Here is an 8,302-nt window from a genome sequence, read left to right on the forward strand (position 1 = left end):
TAAATCAAAAATAATATTATTAATAAATTTATTAGAAGCTCATAATATTACCTTCAAATGCGATACTTAATCATTAATGATGATAACATGATGTTCATCCGTTATACATGATGCATCTAAAGAAAAGTAAGACATATACAAATATAAACATAACAATGAAACATTAAATTTGTTCAAAAAAAAAGTTTAAAATCTGACCTGAATCTATTGACTCCACGTCATCTACCATTTCCTCCGCATAAAATGAAATACAAGCTCTTTCGCAACCAATCCTATTCACAAACAAGAGCCTCTACCATTTTTGGCATTAGAGAGCTACAAAATGGATCAAGCACACGACCTCCGATGCTAAAAGCTAATTTTAAAGCAACGGTTGATACTGGTATGGCCAACATATTACGAGCCATAGATGCAAGGATCCGATATTTGAAAGAATTAACTTTTCACCAATTCAACACATTAAAGGACTTATTCTTACAGTCTTCACACTCCTCTCCTAAATATTTATCCAACTCATTTTTGTTCTCGACATTTTCTTGGCCAATTTGTTGCTTTGTATACAATGAATCCATGAAATTCGCAACATCTTCTACAGTATTAACCTCTATCTCACATGTTTCTTAAGATTGAATATTTGATTGTACATTAGAAGATGATTGTATGGAACTATACAAATCAAATAAAGAATTCAAAATCTATCGCACTGTGTCCATAATATTTTTGCCTTTTCAAGTTCATAGGACTCACCAATTATCCAATTCACATATTATAACTTGTAACGAGGGTCAACAACTACAGCAATGAATAATAAAAGATTGATGTTATCAATATTTGCCAAATATTTGTCATGCTTCCTCTTCATTTTGGAAGCCATCAAACTTATACCAATATCTTCCAAAGTGCACCTCTTAGAGATGGTCATTCTGATGCTAAAGATTTTTTTTATGTACTCATTATCAGTGACATAATGTGAGTTAGACAATTCAGTGGTGACATCATAAAAGATCCTGAGGAATGGCAACAAGTTGTATGCATAATTCCAATCACTTTTATTAGGCACATCAATATTATTTTTATTTTTGACAGTATTAGTAAGCTCTTCCATATATTTAGAATCTTGACTCTCCAACAGTTTAAACACTTTCTAAAATTTAAGAGCTGTCTTTAATATCAAGAAAGTAGAATTCCATTTTGTTTCTACATCCATGCAAACCATACTCTTACACTCTATTTTCTCTTTCTCCACATAATTTTTAAACTTTTATAACCTAGCCGGAGAAGATCTAACATATTTCACAACACTTTAGATTTTAACAATAGAATCATTCACCTCCGATAATCCATCTCTAACAACCAAGCTTAGGATATGTGCAGCACACCTTATGTGTAAGAACTCACCCTTTAAGACAGTCCCTGTCTAACTATTAAATCTTTTTTTAAAATATTGAATTTTCATATCATTTGAGCTAGCATTATCAACTGTTATTGTCATTACTCTATTAGTACCCCAATTAAGCAAACAACTCTCAACTGCTCTTCCAATTACTTCATCCGAATGCTCAAAAATTGGACAAAAGTTTAAGATCTTTTTGTGCAACTTTCAATTATCATCAATAAAGTGAGCAGTGAGGCACATATAATTAAGATTTTGCACAAAAGTCTATGTGTTTGTGGTGAGATAAATTCTAAAAGATAATTTTTAAAAAAAATTCTTCAACTTCTTCTCATGCAAAAAAAGATTATAGCAATCTTCAGAAAGTGTGCATCGTGAAGGGACTTCAAAATATAGTTGCATGTTATTGCAAAAATCATAAAATTCTTCACGTTCAACATACTTAAAAGGCAACTCATCAATGATAATCATTCTAGCAAGTGACTTTCTACACCTTTCTTGATCAAAAACCCAAGCAGCTAGTATTTGTGTAGTGCTTCCCTCCTTTCCTACTATAGGTTGAATGGTTAAAGTCTTTTGCTTCTTATCTACTTGATTGCGTGGATACTTTTTATATCTATTTAAGTGATTATGTAAACAACTAGTGCCATTAGCAGGTGGACAAGCAAAATCTTTACTATAATAGTTATATGTCATCCTTTGCTCACTTGGACCTTCACAATCAATTTTGGTAAAGTGCTCTCACACCCAAGAAATTTTTTTTTTCCACCACTCTTAGGAGGCTTTGCTGAATAGCCAACATTAGAGAGTGCAGGAATAGGATTGGTACTAAGACTCTCCACCATTGATTTTGTATTATCACCAATACTTGACATCTACCATGGAAAAGAAAAAGGTGAAGTTAAGTTAATTTCAAAAGAAAAAAAAGAGATACTTTTTGGCAACTATAAAACAAAAACAAAAACCACAAGGCTTCTACAATTTATGAATAGTTTATTAAAAAATAAGAAAGATTGATTGATGGCTTCCAACCCATGAATAGTTTATTAGTTTAAAGCATACTTGATTGATGGCATTCAATAAAACCATCTATTCAAACCTACAAATGATAAAAAAATAATAAAAATTGCAATCTACAATCTGCAAGTAAAATAATTCAGTAACATGACATTTCTTTATATACATAGCCAACTTTATATATCTTGATTTTAAACCTATTTCAGCACTTATCAAGAATAGTATATATATTAACTATAGAGCTACAAACAGTTAAAAATATTTATTTCAAATCCAAAAAGAATAAATAATTTTATCTTCAAATTCTCTCTTACATGATTACGTTGAGATTCATATCCTGCTCCATCGCTAATAATAGCATCGGACGAAACCAGCATCGTCTATCTCAGAGCTAAAAACAAATTTCTATGCATCCCGTCAATTCTTTTCTATTTATGCCTATCTATTAGTGGCTTTGGCTTGCAATGAACAAAGGTGTCCATGCTCTGATAGAATATGAAAAATCCTTTGCAACCATGGCACCATATGTCAGGACAATCTCAATAATAATTATCAAAAGATCAGGATATTAAATGGGATAAAAAAAATTAAAAAAAAAATCCTAACATTTATAGACCCCTGGTGGGCCGTCCATCTTAAAAAAGAACAAGCTATTGATGAAAAACAACACATATGACACCTTCAGCCAAATTGGAGGGAAATTAAAAAGATTAGAAAAAGAAAAAGAAAGAGATAAGAGAATCTTGACCTGAGAAAAGTGGGAGGAGGTCTCTATATGGATTTATAACTTTACATATGTTGATCCCTGGATTGATTTTGATGATAACAAAAAATTTGTCTGGAAATCTCTCCTTTACTTCACTTTCTGGCTCACAAGTACTTTCCCTCTTGAATGCACAAAGAACTCTTCAAAGGTATTCAATATGTGTACAAAAGTTGATATCTTGAATACTTCCAAATGATTCCTTATATAATCCTGAGGTTTTCCACCACTTTAAGTCATCTGGAATGGCTGCATTTAATGCTCTAACCGTTGGAAGAGAAAAACTAGCCATTGGGAGATGTTTTGGGCAAAAAACTGAAGTTCTGAAAAATTAGCCATTACAGTCACTGGATCGACTCAACCTTTTCTGAGTCGGCTCAGTTTCTTACTGGGTCGACTCACAAATCCTCTAGGTCAACTCAGTATCAGGTGACTAAAAATTGACTTTCTGTCTTAACTTCTTCACTGCATCTTGATCGTCTCAAGTCCTGTCTAGGTCGGCTCAGTTAATCTCTGGGTCGACTTAGTGACCACTTGATCAGTTCAGTAGACTTGATCCAAAATTTTACGTTTCTATCACTGATCCTCTGGATCGACTAACTCCTTATCTGAGTCAGCTCAATAGGAACTAGGTCGGCTCATTGAATATTATCTGAAAATTTAGCTCTCTATCTTTTGCTGCCTTCTGAGATTGGATCAACTATCTTTCTGACTGAGTCGACTAAGATCCTGTCTGGATCGGCTCACTTGAATTTTAGATCGATTAAATCTCCTATCTTTCAAAATATAGCTTTCTGTCTTTTATCTACACTAAAATTGAGTTAGCTCAAGCTTTCACTAGGTCGATTCAGCTGGCGTGCCAAGTATGCCATAGGTTCTTAGACAGCCTTTCTTCTTTAATTTTTTTTTAGACTAAACTTATCTTCTTAATTTGATTTAATCTTCATTAAAATTTTTTGTAAGATGTGTCTAGTCTAGAGTTTCTTCATTAAGTTCTTGAGTGGTGGTTCTTCATCTAGTTGATGAAAAATTCTTAAAAATTGTGAGCACTTGAAATTTGAAACTACACATCTTCATAAACAATATTAGTAACTTAACAATTTATACTCAATTATTTTTATTATCATCAAAATCAATCCAGAGATCAACAATCTTCTCCTTTTTGATGATGATAAAATCTTTTGAGTATAACTTTTCTTTCAAATTTCAAATTACATCATGTACATTCACATTTTATCAAATTATATGTACTTCCCTTGAGTATGATAATCATATCCAAAATTATTTGTAATTTATTGTTACTCCCCGTTACTATGTGTCAAATATTCTTTAGGGTTTTTACTTTATTCCAAATTATTACTTTTCCTTGTTTCATCAATTTGTAATTTTAATTAATACACATTCTTCTCTCCTTTTTTGTCATTATCAAAAAGATAGATATTATCAAACATCCATAAAGGAGACATTGCACATATAAAGAAAAACAAACTTCAAGTTGTATTCATTCATTCAAAAAGATACAATGAGTCCAAAAAAGCATACAACATATAACATTCTTAAAAAAAAGTTTGATCATAACATAAGACATTAACAAACAAAAAGCTCAAAATGATAAAGCAACTACATGCAACCTAATCTAAACTAGGATCGAGAGGGGCTGAGGAAGCTGGATCTATGGGCATAGAAGAACGCTGCTCGATAAAGATCTCTCTTATAATATTATTTACCAATGAAGAAAGACATCCAAAAATCCGATCAAACACATGCTACATGATCTTCTCTACCTGATCCTCATCAATCCAAATAGTGGATGAAAATGTAGCAGGCACAGGATGCTCTGGTAGGTCTGGTTGAACTATAGGATCTGCAGGATGCATGTGGTACTGGCTCCAGCACACCTCTAACTTCCTCTTCCTCACCAACTCTAACCCATTGTCCCTCAACCTTCAAGAATTTCATCCTCTTCATTGACTCTTCATTGTATGTATCAGAATGTTGAAATATCTTGGATGACTCTCCTACCACATCAACTCCAAAGTCTTGAAACACCAGAATAAAAAACATACCATGGGGAAGAGCCAGCTTGGCTCTCATTTTAGCCTCTTGCATGATCCTTAACATAAGCATCGAAAGAGCCTCTTGCAGACAGGATGTTAGTCAACTTAGAAAATTAGTGAGCCAACCTAGTCTCAGAAGATAGACAGTGATAGAAACATACAATTTTGGATTAAGTCTGCTGAGCCAACTAAGTGGTCACTGAATCGATTCAGAGATCAACTGAACCGATCCAAACGGGGCCTGAGCCGACCAAGATGCAGTGAAGAAGTCAAGACAAAAAGTCAATTTCAACCACCTGATACTCAGTCGATCCAGAAGGTTTGTGAGTCGATTCAGTAAGGAACTGAGCCGACTCAGAGAAAGTTGAGTCGACCCAATGACCGTAATGACTAGTTTTTCAAAACTTCAGCTTTTTATCCAAAACATCTTTCAATGGCTAGTTTTTCTCTTCTAATGGCTAAAGCACTAAATGCAACCATTCCAAGACTTAAGATGGTGGGAAACCTCAGGGTTATATAAGGAATCATTTGGGAGCATTTAAGACATCAATTTTTGTACACATATTGAATACCTTTGAAGAGTTCTTTGTGCATTCAAGAGGGAAGTACTTGTGAGCCAAAAAGTGAAGTAAAGGAGAGATTTCCAGATAAATTTTTTGTCCTTCCACCATCCTCAAAGAGAGAGAGATTCAAGCCACAAGTATTAAAGATCTCCACCTACCTCTCTCGAGCATTCCAGGAGAAGAAATCAAGCAAGCAGCAAGCAACTCAAGATTTCTTCTTTTGAGGCTTCACTGAGTTTTTCTTTCTTTCTTTAAACTTACTTTCATTTATATTTTTTTAAGTCTTTTGGGGTGAAAAACTTGGGTTGGTCCAAGCTTTGAATTGGATGCTTGTAGTGATTTGATTGATAAGCTAAGGTTAAAATCAATCAAGATTGATTGTTAGCCTAAGAAAATAATCATTGTACAGTTGTGGTTGGTGAGCTAAGATTAAAACCAACTGGATTGGATTATGAACCCAAAGAAAATAATCGAACTGTAATCAAACTTGGTGATTATAATTAAATTTTCAAATGGTTTACTTGGAGAGTTGACGTAAGTCCTGAGTTTGGCACCGAACCACTATAAAATTATAGTATTTATGATTGTGTGCTTATTCTTTTACTATTCTCATTCATTGTATATCCTTTAATTTGACTCATTAAGTACTTAGTAGCTTATTCTATATAATTATTTTTTAAATTGTTGAATACCCAATTCACCCCTCTCCCTCTGTTGGGTAGCCATCCTTGGGCAACAATATATATATATATATATATATATATATATATATATATATATATATATATATATATATATAAAGAGAAAGGACATGAAAATAATAAAAGGTGGTGATTTTTTTTACTATGGTCCTTCCTTTGTCTTTTTGTTTGGAGCTCCCAGATTCTGCAAGAGAGCATATGGCTAAGAGATAAAGATGGAGAGAACTCAGAGAAAAGTTTTTAAGGTTTGGTAGAATAAATTTTTTTTATGTGAAATAATTAGGCCACAAAATTGAAACCAAAGTGGATAATCGATTTTTTTAAAAATGCCAAACTGAAATTGAACCGATCAGTTTGGTTAACCAAGAATTTCGGATCGGTTCGGATAGATTTTCTGATTCGATTTGATTTTTTGATTTTGTACGCCCACCCCTAGCTCCAATTTGGTCAGAGACAGTCCATACTATGTACAAAAATTTTATACACACCGTATGTACAATCTATATAATAATAGTAAAATAATACATAAGTATTAGGGGTGCCATTCTATGTTGATACATAAGATTATGTTGACACATAAAATTATATTTTTTAAAAATATATATTTAAAAATATATTTTTAAAAATATATTTTTAAAAAATATATTTTTTAAAAAAAAATTATATTGATACATAAGAAAAAGAAAAAAGAAAGAAAGAAAGAAAGAAAAAGAGAAGAGAGTCCCTCCCCTCTCTCTCCTTTCTCTCTTTTTCTACTTTCTCTATCCACTTTCTCTCTCTATTTTCTCTCCCTAAGAAAATCTTATTTTCTCTCTACAAGTTTCTCCCTCTAAAAATATATTTTGCTGGACTAAAAGCTTTAAGCGGTCGAAGAAAAATACTCAAACTTCTTATCGGAGTCAAAATCGGAGTCCAAGAGGGACTCAAACTCCTCCCCCCTCCACTTCTATTTAAAGAGACCAAATCCCCTGTGAAATCTCCCACCACTGCCCATTGTCTGTCATCGAGAAAAGTCATTTTCCTCTCTTCTTTTTCTTCTAAGATTTTCCTTCAAGTTCACTAGAATATCTCAACTTCGTCGAATATAAGATAAATATCCTTATCACTATCTTCTCCCTCTTTCTCGGCCACCAAAGCCTGATTTTTGACCGTAAGGTGTTTATTTTTGCTTGTTATTCTTTTTATTTCATTTTTTTTGGTAGATATGTGGGGAGGGAGAGCACCTCAAGAAGATTGGAGGGTGTTTATTAGGTTCCAATTGGGGTTTTTGGGTTTGGAGATTTTTGATAGATAGGATTCTTCTTTGTGGACAAAAATTTTTAATTTATAGATTCGGTTGTTATGGTAATATAAATGATACCAAATCAATGGTTTGTATTTCAATCTTAGGACTTGTCCTATAATTTTTGGGTTGGATCCTTTCATTGCCGAATATCTACCTTTCAAACTTAGGGACTCAAGTTTGAATTGTATCTACAATGCATTTCAAACTTAGGAGTTTATTATAAAAAATGTGAGATGATGTTCTTATATAAAGAATCTACAAATAGTGTCTTGTAATTTCATCTATTTATGCAGTTAGTTCTCATAATATTTTTTTAAAAAATGGATCCAAAACTTGTCACCGTTATCTTTTCATTGGGATGGGAGGATTAGTTATGATGCTAATGGTGCATATTATGATGGTGGAAGGATCCGGATAGCCATGGTAGACCGTAACGCAATATACCAAGAAGTTGTGCGGATCTGGTATGCTGTCACTAGATGGGACCCCAATCAATGTGAAGTTTTTCTACTGTATAGATTTT

This window comes from Elaeis guineensis, chromosome 12, assembly GCF_000442705.2.
Source record: "Elaeis guineensis isolate ETL-2024a chromosome 12, EG11, whole genome shotgun sequence".
Lineage (NCBI taxonomy): Eukaryota > Viridiplantae > Streptophyta > Magnoliopsida > Arecales > Arecaceae > Elaeis > Elaeis guineensis.